Source organism: Pinus tabuliformis, chromosome 4_1 (genome assembly GCF_031772625.1).
Source record: "Pinus tabuliformis cultivar Carrire ecotype Pingquan chromosome 4_1, CPIR1, whole genome shotgun sequence".
Lineage (NCBI taxonomy): Eukaryota > Viridiplantae > Streptophyta > Pinopsida > Pinales > Pinaceae > Pinus > Pinus tabuliformis.
This window is the reverse complement of record NC_142303.1, coordinates 749,996,340-750,010,683: the sequence shown is the minus strand read 5'-3', so window position 1 is coordinate 750,010,683 and position 14,344 is coordinate 749,996,340. Positions and strand designations below refer to the sequence as shown.

The following is a 14,344-nucleotide window of genomic DNA, read 5'->3' as shown; positions in this document are numbered from 1 at the left end:
ATGGCAATGGAGAACAGAAATGACAATGGGCAATAAGCATGTGAATGAGCCTTTTGCTTTTATTGGTGGGTTATGAATGGACAAAAAGAGATGGAAAGTGTATGTGAATGAAAATGGAAAATATGGAGTGGAATGAGGTGAATGGTTTATTATGGAGTATGGATGTGATGGAGACAATAATATCTGAAAGTTTTTCAAGTATTTGGATCTGATTTTGCATCAGCATATTTCCTCTTTGTTGCGGATCAACCTCTTATGAAACAAATTGGTCTCTTAGAGAGACATCATTCCCTTGTAGTCATTTGTCCTTCCTCCTAGAACCTGCAAAAAAAACTAATACTTCTTCCGCAATGGAATGTAAGATTATCAAAGGAGAGAGGTGATCAATCTCTCTAGTTATGATATTTACACACAAAACTAAGAATTTGTATTAATAAAACAAGTTCTCAAAGGAAAAATCAAAAGAATTTATACCTGCTTTGGAATTAGTGCCTCAAGTTGATGTTGCTTCTTTTCAGCAATTTATTTCATTATTTGCCATTTCAAACTCTAATGATATATTTCTCATTGTATAGATCTTGTTGAGATCTTTCCAATGGTACTTAAATCATCAAAATCTGATTTTGTATGAGAAAGATAGGCTGATTTGAACAATGAGGTTTTTCTGGCTGCGGAATTGAGGAACAGCTCTGTAGCTAAAAATCTTGAATAAAAAGTTAGCCATTCAATTTTCATTATCAGTCCAAAATTAATCAATACCTTCAGAAAAGTGAGAAAATAACTTGTTCATTTCATTGATTCAAAATTATTGTTTTTTCTTGACATGCAGCGATTTAGTGTGGCGACTCAGTGTGGCGACTTTGTGATAACACCCAATTTGACTTCCCTTTGACCGGGGTCTTTTTCAGCAAATTTGACCGAATGGATAGGACACCATCCATGTACTGAAATTTCCCTAGCTACCCATGTGACCTGTTTTGCCTGATGACACCTACAACCTAGAGTTTAACAAAACAGCTGCGGGATCACTAAATGGCTGCGGGATCGCTAAATCGCTGCGGGATTGCAGAGTGTAGAAAGTGCAGTGAAATGGAGTGGCTGTGTGCGAACTAAGCAGTTTCTCCATCTCAAACTTCGGCTGAAAAATGGAACTGTGGAGTTTGAAACATGAAAACCAATTTCATACCTAGGAGTTTCAATCGCTGATCAAAAAGATTAAATTTATGCTACTAAACTCCTTCAAATATTTTAATGTCTCATCTAGTCACTAAGAGCGGTCTCCATAGTCTCCAAACCTGCTACTGGAACCTGTCTGAGAACTAGAAGACTCCCCATAGTCACTAAAACGGCGGGATCCAGAATCACCGAAACCACCAAATCTATCGTCTATTTCCTTTTTCAGCTCTTTAAACTTGGAACCTATATCACTTTCAATCATCTTAACTTTTCTAATCTGTTGGTCAGTATGGATAAGGATAGCATTGCCCGTCCTACCAGCACGCCCTGTTCGCCCAGATCTATGCACAAAAATCTCTGAAGTTGTTGGGAGCTCATAATGAATAACCAGATCCACATTAGGAATATCAAGACCGCGTGCAGCTACATCGGTAACAATCAGCACATTAAAAGGGCTCTCATGAAATCCAGCAAGAGTCTTCTCTCGCTGATTCTGTGAAATATCACCATGAAGAGGTTCACATGGAAGTACCCGACCCAGTGCCACCGACAGACTATCCGCATCTCGCTTTGTTTGAGTGAAAACCATACATTTGCCTAAATTGCTCCACCTTAGTTCCATTTCTTCCCAACATTTAACCGGCAGTGATTAATGACAGAGAGTCGTGTTTGATTGAAACACGTCTCTAAACATGTGTAAAGTCATGTAATTTATTGTTTATGCCAGCATGTAATTGATCCTCATTAAAACTCTTTCCCTCAGGCACGCGGAGTTATTCAAACAACCAGTTAATAACCCAATTTTCACGCGCGGCAGTCAAAAACGGGCTCCAAAGAACCGAACATTTCTCCCAGACCACCACGAATTTTCCAAATCAGTTTCTGGGTTATCTAATTAACCCACCTAGAAACAAAACCCATGTTTTATTTTTTTGAAATTCGCTACCATTTGGGCAAATCGAGCGTGTAAAGTTTGACGTTTTTCTGCTATTTGCGTTTTTTTCCTGAGTTAATTTTTCTGTTCTGCACTCGGCTGTTTATGAATTTTCTTATCTGATCTATTGTTTTGCAGGTGTTTGTCATCTGGCAGGTCACTATCTCTTTCTTGGTCGTTTCTGTCAACAATTTCTCGTGCAACATCCTCTGTTCTCGCCATGGGGAACCACCATGGCAGCTTTCCCGGCCATTCTCTAGATGTTAATTCAGACTGTATAAAACCAGGAGACGCAATAGTAACTGTTACAGATTTGCTGAGAAGCTCAATCCTAAGTGTCTCGAAGAAGTTGAACAGTGCTCCTTTGGCTGCACTATAAACTGTTGTAAATGGGAAGGGAAGAAATGCAGTCATGGAACTAGTGACCACTATCTGGCCCCTTCTGCGCTGAAGGTGTTCAAGAGCAAAATAGGTTGTGTTGACATGTCCCCAGAAATCAATATCCTCTGAATCCTCACTAGATGGGTGCTCTAAACACTTAGGGGGATCAGCCATGTCTTTCTGAGCAAGAGACCTTCCAATTTTCTGAATCTTATTTAACAAGTCATTGCTGGAAACATCTGGATTTTCCCTGGCAACAGTAAGGTCCTTCACTTCCTTTATGCAAATGGTGCTTCCATCATTAGTAAGTTCAATTCTCTGCTTCTAATTGATAAGGTAGCTATCCAAATGTGAAATCAACTCAGAAATCTGCCACTAAATGATGAATGCCTCCTACAGGAATCAACAGGTCAAAGCTTGAACAGGGAGGCATATTTTTTTTTTTTATTGAAGCCACAGTGAAAACTAAGAATGGAGATAGCCCTAGATTGTTTTTCTCTTTTTTTTTTCTTCTCTGAAATTGTAAAATTTTTATAAAAATGATTAATGATTTTCAATTTCAGGCAGCAAATACTTCAAGAAAAACATGTTAAAAACAAGACTTTGACTGAGGTCCTAGGCTGGTTTTTCATCGATCTGAGCTGGGTGACTAGGATAGGATCCATGTCGGGACAATTCTGGAGATGCCCATGTGGTCGGTTTTTTTATTAGATGCCTGTAACTTGTTAAACCTTGAAACAGCTGCGGGATTGTCAGATAGCTGCGGGATCAGGGCAGTTTCTGCAACTAAGTTGCAAAACCTTATTTGAACAAGATACAGTGTTTTGAAGACCACTACAAAGCATAACCAGACAATTTTGGACAATTTGAACCTATCAAAGCACTTGAGTTTTATTTTTTCATTTTTTTTCATTTTTTTTTTTATTGAATCAATTGAAGTGATGAAGTTTATTTTGTCTCCTATTTTTTTTTTGTAACAATTCCTTTTCTGATCCTCCAGATCACACAAAGTGCAGGAGGAGAGCATACTCAAGAATTATTGTTTTGTCTTTTTTTACTTAACAATCCTTTTTCTGATCCTCCAGATCACACAAAGTGCAAGAGGAGAGCATACTCAAGGATTATTAATTTTTTTCCAGATGTAAGAGATAAGGTCTCCTAATTACACTTCCCCGGCAACGGCGCCAAAATGTTTAGTCAATTTAATGTCTTAAATTGCTCTACATAAATTATCAATCTGGGTATCGTAAACTGATGAAGTGTGGTGCACTATATGTGCTTAGTTAACCTTTCTCTTACTTTGTTGTTTTATAGTTTATGTTCAACTCTTCCTAAAACTCTGCTTCAAACACATGTGCTGTGTAAAGCACGATTAAGAAGTAGTCAGAAATAAGTCCAAAAAGTAGTCAAGCTCTAAGGTGACAAGTAAGAAAAACCACTTTAAAGACCAGTTATAATGTTCAACTCTTCCTAAAACTCTGCTTCAAACACATGTGCTGTGTGAAGCACGATTAGGAAGTAGTTAGAAATAAGTCTAGAAAGTAATCAAACTTTTAAACTTGCAAAGAAAGAGCTTGAAAGAAATAACTTGAAATGAAACTGAAAGCAAAGAACTTGAAATGACTTGAAAGTAAATGACCACTTCCAATGGCACTAGACACCATTCATGCTGCTGCAAATAAAAGAAAAGAAAGTCACTTTTAAAACCAAAGATAAAGATTATCTCTCTCTAACTCGATGCTTCTAAGCACATGTACTGTGTAAAGCACGGATAGAAAGTAGCTTAAGTTGAATTAGAAAAGTGAGAAAAATCTGCTTTAAAGACTAATGATAATATTTTGCTCTTTCTAATTCTCTACTTCAGCCATATGTACTATGCAAAGTATGATTAGAAAGTAGTGAAAGATCAGTCTAAGAAGCACTTAAAACCAAAAATCTACTTTAAAGACTAGTAATAATATTTTGCTCTTTCTAACTCTCTACTTCAGCCATATGTACTATGCAAAGTATGGTTAGAAAGTAGTGAAAGAACAGTCTGAAAAGCACTCAAAGCCAGCTGCAAGTTAGTGATATTTTGATCTTAAAATATAACAATTTATGATGAAGATCATTTATGTGTTAGCAGCTCTTTGAGAAATAAAATTAAAAATCAGCTATAAAAACAAAGGCAGCAGCTTGAACCTGTCAACTTCAAATACCATTAGTTTGTAAAGCAAATACATAAACATAAAAACAAATCCCGGGAGAAAATAAAATGCAATAATTCAAACTGTACAAGACAGGGGCCCCCTTCTACCTATGAAATCAAAGCATACTTAAAATTGCATGAATGAAAATCTAATCTACCTTACATTCTACAAAGCAATATTTACAAAATGAAATCTAATCTACTTACATCCTAATATGCTCCATGACATCTACTTCACATCTCCTTCCATGTTGAGAACATCAAAGCTTTATTCAATTTCTTCAAAAGTGCAAAGTACAACAAAGCTCTCCAAAGAGAGACTAAAAAGAGACTAAAAAGACTAACTAATGAAGGAGAGAGATCTCCTATTTATACAAAAAGATGAGAGCCTTCTCATTAATGATAAACCATGAATCTCTCCCTCTACCTCTAGAGTCCTAATCAAAATAGGAACTGATAAGACACATGTCTTTTAGAGTTACAATACAATTAGGAGATGTGACACATATCCTCATGATCCCATGATTCTTTCCAACCAAATTCGAATTTGGCCTTAGAGTGCCACATAAGGGTCTTCTAGAAGTCTCCTTTCAACCTACACATGTCAACAAACTCAACCCATTTGTTAGGTATAAGCATATGCACATTATTTTCTAATGTTTAACCACAAATTCACTTAAAAGGCTTAGAAATAATAAATATTGGAAAAACATAAAGGTAGCCCAATGATAATGAAAGTGGGATGAATGTGGTGACATAGTAGTGAAATGGAGGTGAAATGGAGGTGATATAATGGACATAATAGTGAAAGTGTAATGGAAATGAATGACATTTTCAAGACTCAACAGCTCCTTGCAGGGAGTCTCTATCCTTTATATATGACTCATACATGCAATACCACGGGCCAATATCGTGGGTTTTATTAATACCATCTATCGCCCATTTACCATCTATCTAATACTTCCGCCCATTTGCAACTAACTGTGGTCCCGTCATTAATTGCGGGTTAACCACTTACAAATATTAATATGGGCTTTATTGACTCTTGACTATGACGTGATCCCAAGACATAAATAAGGGGGTTAGGGTGGGACCCTAACAATTTCAAAAAATTATTTTGTATTGAACTTGCATCAAATTCATATTTAACCAATTGTTGGTGACAGGCATGGGCTTGTCTAGCTTTATCTCTTTCTTCCTCCAGTTTAAGGATTTGAGACATTCTTAATTGAAGAGCAGAGAAAGTTTTTTTTTCAATGGATTGCATTAGGGCTAGCGATGGTATAGCTAGATGAGGTGGTGAAATAGCTTATTTATCATATACTAATTGAAAAGGAGAAGTGCCTATAGAGGCCTTCTCGGTAATTCTGTCAGCCCATAATGAAAATACTAGAACTTTATGCCATTTTTATTTTATTTTGGTCAATGGTTCATTTGATTATTCTAATAAGGTTTTGGTTAGTATATTCGGCTAAGACATTTCCTTGTGGATAATAATTTGCATAATACTTCAATTTAAAACCTTTTCTAAGGGAAAATTCAGTAATGTAGAAATTTTGAATAATATGACACTTATTCACAGAGATTATCCCGATTATACACTATTTCAGAATACATGCATAATACATAACCTCCTCTACGTTGATAATCAATTTAGCAACATTAAAAACAATGAAACATCAATCGCATGCGCACATTAACACAGTATGTAACCCGGGGAAAGCATACAGCTGAAAACCCAACACTATCTGTATATTATAGTGATTGAGAACATGTAACAATACATAGTACAATACTCCTCACAAGTACCCAGCACTATCTTCACCTGTTACACACAAAACTAGCTCAGATCCGAACAAGTCACAGGTTCAAATCTCCTCTGCTGCTTTGCCTGCCTCCACTGCGGAATTTACAAGAGAAATCACGTGAGCACAAGCTACAATTGCCTTGATATTGGCCCACATTATGCAATCCTCATTGGCATTACTCAATCCATGCATGTGCAAAATCTCATGCACAACTGATAGTCACAACTCACCCTTTCACTTGCCTCTAACACCTGTCTCTGTTGAACTGTCCATGCACTGAGTTAACTGATGTATTCTTCAGTTGCTTTATGAGTTAATAATTAGTTCACACAACTCATCATTAGTATATTTGTAGTTAGACTAATTACAACTAGTTTAACCAAGTCAAACTGAACACAACTCCATCAACTCCACAACCAACTCCACCAAACTCAACTGCTTGAGTTCTAACTAAAGTCCTGCATGCAATAGCTCAACTGACCCATAAGAAAAGTGTATTTCCTTTTGAGAACTGCATGTGCCACATCTGTAGCTCAAACTGAAGTGCTCCAAGAGGATAAGATAAAGTTTATAGTCTAAATATTATTATGAGACAATAATATTTGACTTTTCTATTTTTATCATGGCAGTCTAAAAATAGACTTTGATCACTCCTGCTGTGAACCAGAAATAGAAGTCCATCTATTTTTCCCAACATGACCAATCATCCATAAACAGCATCCTGCAACTCATAGACCATGATCCATATGTCTAAAAATAGACATAGTCTAAAAATAGAATTTGCGCCATAATTTGCCTGTGGGCCCACTTAGTGAAGGCAACTCCTTTCCACTAAGCTCCATCATCTTGTTGCATTCTCAACACTCCCTCTCAACAAGATATGGATTATCAGCAACCCCTATCCTGCCTCGGTGGTATTTGAATTTGCTCCTGGTGAGCACCTTCGTCAAGATATCAGCATCTTGATCCTCCATTGGAATGTATGAAAGTAACATGATTCTCCGTTGCACACAATCTCTGATATGGTGGTACCTGATGTCAATGTGTTTAGATCTATCATGAAATACAGGATTAGCCGAGAGTTTAATGCAACTCTGGTTATCACAGTAAATCACAGTAGGCTCCCAGTGAGAACCGAACAAACTGACCAGGATCTTCCTCATCCATATAGCCTCGGATGCAGCCAAACTTGCTGCCATATACTCGGCCTCTGCTGAACTGAGTGCCACGGATCTCTACTTCCTGCTATACCAAGAAACTGCTATCGACCCGATACTGAAGACCCCTCCTGATGTGCTCTTTCTGTCGATTGGGCTCCCTGCCCAATCTGCATCCGTGAAGCCACATAGCTTCACCTCATCCTCCTGTCTGTACCACAAACCATATCTCGATGTGCCTCTCAAATAACACAATACATGCTTTCCTGCCTTCCAGAAGAGCTTGGTAGGCTTAACTAAAGCTTCTGAAAGCTGGTTAACAGCATAGCATATATCGGGTCGTGTATTGACCAGATACATAAGCGACCCCACCAATTGTCGATAAACAGTGGCATCCACTTCTTCTGCCGAAGTGGCATCCTCCTTCCTCCAACCTCCAGGAAGAGGAGTATCAACAGGCTTGCATCCATGCATGTTGAACTTCTCCAGTATCTCCCGAGCATACTTACCCTGAGAAACAAATAGTCCATCACTGCGCTGCCAAATTTCCAATCCCCGGAAATAATGAAGGAGGCCCAAGTCCTTCATCTCAAACTCCTTAGCAAGATCATCCTTGCATGAAAGTATCAACAGCTCATCACCCGTTAGAATCAAATCATCTACATAAAGTACAATGATAAGCAACTTACCCTCCACCACAATCTGGTATAGGTTAGGATCCGCCTCACTCTTGGAGAATCCAAGTCCAGTGAAATAACTGTCTATCCATCTGTACCAAGCACGTGGTGCTTGTTTCAACCCATACAATGCTCTCTTGAGCCTGCACACATGCGACTCGCTACTAAAGATCTCAAAACCTTCGCGTTGCACAATGTACACCTCCTCCTTAATGACTTTGTTGAGGAATGCAGTCTTCACATCCATCTGATGAATGTGCCATCCCATCTGCACTGAGAGAGCAAGAATCATCCGTATGGAAGAATACCTTGCGACAGGTGCAAAGGTCTCCTCATAATCGATCCCCTCTATCTGTGAAAAGCCTCGGGCAACAAATCTTGCCTTGTACTTCTCCACACTCCCATTAGCTACCTGCTTAACTTTGTAGATCCATCTCGAACCCACCACTGATTTCCCTACCGGTCTAGGAACAATCTCCCATGCACTGTTTCTGACAATCGAATCATACTCCTCCACCATGGCGTCTACCCATGCGGGATCCTCCACAGCTTCCTTGAAAGAGGATGGCTCAGTCACAACACATTTGCTCATAAGAGCCATGTATCCAGTGTACCGATCAGGTGATTGTCTCTGCCTGCGTTGGGCTGTAGGTGTTCCTACAACTTTCTCTGCATCTTGAGCCAGTCGCTCAGCTTCTATCAAGCGCTTTCGCCCTCTAATGGTTGGCGCTGCATGAGTGGTCTCTTCCACTCCATGAACCTCGTCCTGTGGCTGATCCACATCCTGAAGCTCATCTTTAGGAACTAATAGCTCCTCATCTGCATGCAAGTGTAGTCCCTCTCAAGCGAACACTTCATGGCTTTCTCCTCCTGAAATTTTATATCCCATCGCACAACAATCTTACCACTGTCTGGCAAATACACATGATAGCTGTGGGGCATATCATTGTACCCCACAAATATCCCAACCTCTGCGGTCGGCTCCAACTTCTTCCTGGCATCCTTCGTCACATGCATGTAAACGTTAGCACCAAAAATCCTCAAATGAGAAAGATCAAGCTTCTTACCAGAATAAGCCTCCTCGGGTGTACTCATGCCAAGTATCCTTTGAGGACAACAGTTCTGCACATAAACCACTGTATTGCATGCTTCCACCCACAAGTGAAGGGGTAGGCCCTGATCATGCAACATCGCCCATGCAACATCGCCCATGCAACACCCACGATCGTTCTGTTCTTCCGCTCAGAAACCCCGTTCTGCTGTGGGTTATGGGGAGCTATGAGCTCTCTTTGAATCCCTTTTGCTTTGCAGAAATCCTTGAACTCATCAGAGATGTATTCACCACCATTATCGCTCCTAAGAGCCTTCACCTTCTTCCTTGACTCCCTCTCGACCAGTGCTTTGAACTCACAGAACTTTGAGTATGTCTCATTCTTCTTCTGCATGAAAAATATCCAGCACTTACGAGAGAAATCATCAACAAAGATCACATAATACCTGTGTTTTGCTGTTGAAGCTACTGAGAAAGGTCCACACACGTCTGTGTGAAGTCTCTCAAGGATCGTCGTGGCACAACTATCCTTCTCGTGAAAGGTGTCTTTCACAAACTTTCCCAAAGTACACCCCTTGCACTGATCTGACTGCGCAAGAGTGCCTTTAGGAAGCCCTGTAGTGATTCGCTGCAATATCTTCAAGGCTCCATGGTGAAGGTGACCCAATCTCTTGTGCCACAGCTCGCCATCATCCCAGCTCACCAATCCTTCTGCCTTGCATGCCATTGTTGCGCATCCACAACTGATAAAGGTTCCTCACTCGAACCCCTATCTTTCGGGTTTCTCCAGTTGTCTTACTACGCAGGAAAGCCTTTCCCTCGCTGAAAACAACATCATGTCCCTTGTCTTCTAACATTTCCACAGAGATAAGATTCTTCTTCAATCCTGGAACATGCATCACTTCCTTCAATACGAAGGGTTTACTAGACTCCCTCTCAAAGGAAATGGTACTGATACCAGTCGCACTGTATCTACCATCATCGCTCATCTCGATGTGCACTCCAAGATCTTTTTCCTCCAGATCAGAAAAAAAATCTCGATCTCCTGTCATGTGAAAAGATGCACCACTGTCCAAGAACCACACCGATCCCATCACACTTGAAACCAAGCATGCGATCAATGAAAAATCAAGCTCAAACTGCGAGGTTAGAGCCTCTCCTGCTGCAGATCCAGCAGCTTGCTTGTTCTTCTTCTTCTGCGGACAATTAGTGGCATAGTGTCTGTGCTGGTGATAGTGAAAGCACTTCACCTTGGACATGTCCTGCTTCTTGCCTTTCGCACCAGACTGAGAAGCTTTCTTGTTCTTCCCCTTCTTTGCTTTGGCAGCCAAAGCGCAATTTTCTTCATCAGGTCCCTTTGATGAAGATCCGTCCCTGGTATTCCGCCTGATCTCCTCCTGCACAAGATTTGACCAAAGACTCTCCCATCTTGGCAATTTCTCCCGAACATTGACAGAGTCTTCATAGGAATGCCAACTCTTCGGAAGACCAAGTAGAGCCAAGCTCACCAAGTCCTCATCATCGACAGTCACCCCCACACTTCCCAGCTCATCTCTGCAATGAGTGAACTTCGTGAGATACTTGGGCATACTATCTCCCTTCTCACATTTGATGTTTCTAAGTTTATCCTTGAGCACCAGCTTCCTCTAATCGCTCTTGCTTTGGAATAGATCTGTCAATGCTTTCCACATCAAGTATGGAGAAGCCTTTCCATGCAAGTTGGACACAATGTGATCCTTCACGCCCTCCAACAGAATCCTTCGATACTTTGTTGTCTTCTTTTGCCAAGCATCAACTTGCGCAGCATCAGTAGGCTTTGGGACATCAGCCTCTATGAAATCCTTCAGCCCATTATCATCCAACACTGCCTCCATCCTGTCCTTCCATGCAATATAGTTCGAGCTGCCCTCAAGAGCATACTCCAATCGCAATCCGTTGAAAGACATTGCCACGTTGATACCAAGAAAACACTGCTGCAAATTCGAATTCCACCAGCTCCAAACTCAACCGCCTCTGATCTAAGATTCGTGAGAACAAATTATTTCTCGTACAGATATTGACTGTATGGGCTTTTACCGGATATCTCACCTTCCAAAGGAAGGATGAATCCAGAGGCTACCTGGCCCGATTACAAACTCTGCCTGAAGAAATAGAATGTAAACACTTTCTGAATAGTAGATCTGACGATCAAAAGCTCTGATACCATGTAGAAATTTTGAATAATATGACACTTATTCACAGAGATTATCCTAATTATACACTATTGCAGAATACATGCATAATACATAACCTCCTCTACGTTGATCATCAATTTAGCAGCATTAAAAACAATGAAACATCAATCGCATGCGCACATTAACACAGTATGTAACCCAAGGAAAGCATACAGCTGAAAACCCCACACTATCTGTATATTATAATGATTGAGAACATGTAACAATACATAGTACAATACTTCTCACAAGTATCCAGCACTATCTCCACCTGTTACACACAAAACTAGCTCAGATCCGAACAAGTCACAAGTTCAAATCTCCTCCGCTGCTTTGCCTGCCTCCACTATGCAATCTACAAGAGAAATCATGTGAGCACAAGATACAATTGCCTTGATATTGGCCCACGCTGTGCAATCCTCATTGGCATTACTCAATCCACGCATGTGCAAAATCTCATGCACAACTGATAGTCACAACTCACCCTTTCACTTACCTCTAACACCTGCCTCTGTTGAACTGTCCATGCACTGAGTTAACTGATGTATTCTTCAGTTGCTTTATGAGTTAATAATTAGTTCACACAACTCATCATTAGTCTATTTGCAGTTAGACTAATTACAACTAGTTTAACCAAGTCAAACTGAACACAACTCCATCAACTCCACAACCAACTCCACCAAACTCAACTGCTTGAGTTCTAACTGAAGTCCTGCATGCAATAGCTCAACTGACCCATAAGAAAAGCGTATTTCCTTCTGACAGCTGCATGTGCCACATCTGTAGCTCAAACTGAAGTGCTCCAAGAGGATAAGATAAAGTTTATAGTCTAAATATTATCATGAGACAATAATATTTGACTTTTTTATTTTTAGCCTGGCAGTCTAAAAATAGACTTTGATCACTCCTGCTGTGAACCAGAAATAGAAGTCCATCTATTTTTCCCAACATGACCAATCATCCATAAACAGCATCCTGCAACTCATAGACCATGATCCATATGTCTAAAAATAGACTTTGCGCCATAATTTGCCTGCGGGCCCACTTAGTGAAGGCGAATCCTTTCCACTAAGCTCCATCATCTTGTTGCATTCTCAACAAGTAATGGTATTACCTCAAAAATATGATGCATTATAAAAAATTAAAGCATGAGGAAGACCAATTCTGGTAAAATAAACTGATCAATGAATTCAATAATGTTCTCAAAATTGGGCACCTTCAAAGGTACAGTTTATACCCACTTGGTGAAGTAATCAATAGCAGTCAAGATGTATTTATGTTGCTTGGAAGAGTTAGGAACAATCTCACCAATTATGTCCAGTCCCCATTGTTCAAAGGGTTGTTCAATGTTAACTGGTTGTAAAGGTAAGATTCGTTTCTTTTGTCTTCCAGCAACAGTTTAGAACTCTTTACACTTTCTAACATAAGCATGAGTGTCTCTGAATAAAGTTAGCCAATAATAACAAACATGTAGGATCTTGTGGGAAATGGTGTCTCAACCATAGTGTCCCCCATCTAGTCCATCATGTAGCTCCTGCAAGACCTTTTCAACTTTAGACTTTTCTAGACATCTTAACAAAATATAATCATAATTTCTTCTAAATAAGACATCATCAAAAAGATAATATTGGCCAGCCTTTAGTCTGAGAGCTCTTCTTGTAATTGAGTTCTGGTGGAGCATAACCATTTTTTAAATAAAAAATGAGATCAACATATTGGGATTGAGTGTCGATGGGAATCATCTCTATGATATGAGCATTATTACCTGAATATTCATTAACTGAGTTGTCATCAGCTCCAGTAATCAACTTGTAAAAACCTTGACCTCTAACAATTTTAGCTGGTTTAATATCTAGGTCATATTCTTGCAAGGTAGTAACCCAATTATCTCTTTTCTCTCCTAATTATTTCTGAATAAGTAATTTCCTAACAGCATGGAAAATAAAAATTACTTTAGTGTGTGTCTTTAGGAGGAAAGGCCTAAAATGCTTTATAGATTTAAATACTACAAAATATTTCTTCTCAACCTTTGATTAATTGAGCTTAGCTCCCTGTAGATTTGAACTAAAGAATGAAATTGGAGCCTCAATTTGTTGTTCATTAGGTTGAGTTAAGACTGCTGCGTAAGATTGTTGGGAAGAAAAAGTATAAAGAATAAAATTTTTAGTAAAATCAGGGGTTGATAACAAAGGGGCATCAATGATTTCTTGTTTTATTGCCTCAAATGCTTTTCTCTTAGTGAGTTCCCACTTAAAGATTTGATTCTTCTTGATCATGGCTTGTAAGGGAAGTACAATTTGAGAGAAATCTGGGACAAATCTTTTGACAAAATTAGTTTTCCCAAGGAAGGATTGCATAGAATGTTTGTTATGAGGCAAAGAGATTTCATATATTTCCTTGATTCTATACAGGTCTATACATATCCCTTCTTTAGAGACAATAAAACCTAAAAAATTTCCTTCATTAAGAGAAAAAAATGACTTTTTGGGATTCAAGGAGATTCCAAATTTCCTACATCTTTCAAATATTTTCTTCAAATCATGAAAATGATTCTTCCTTTGTTTGGAATAAATTGTAATGTCATCAAGATACACTACAATTGATTTATTAATCAAACCTCTGAAAGCAATATCCATAGCTCTTTGGAAAGTAGCTCCAACATTAATTAATCCAAAAGGCATTTTCTGATAAGCATATGTCCCCCACTTGGTCCTGAATGTGGTCTTCAGTCTATCATATGGATGTACAAGTATTTGATT

General features: G+C 39.2%; 1 pseudogene; it reads right to left on the bottom strand.

Moving 5' to 3' along the window:
* Nucleotides 1-1,267: 1,267 nt before the first annotated feature.
* Nucleotides 1,268-1,798, bottom strand: LOC149178317 (DEAD-box ATP-dependent RNA helicase 53 pseudogene; annotated as a pseudogene).
* Between the last annotated feature and the right edge of the window lie 12,546 nt (nt 1,799-14,344).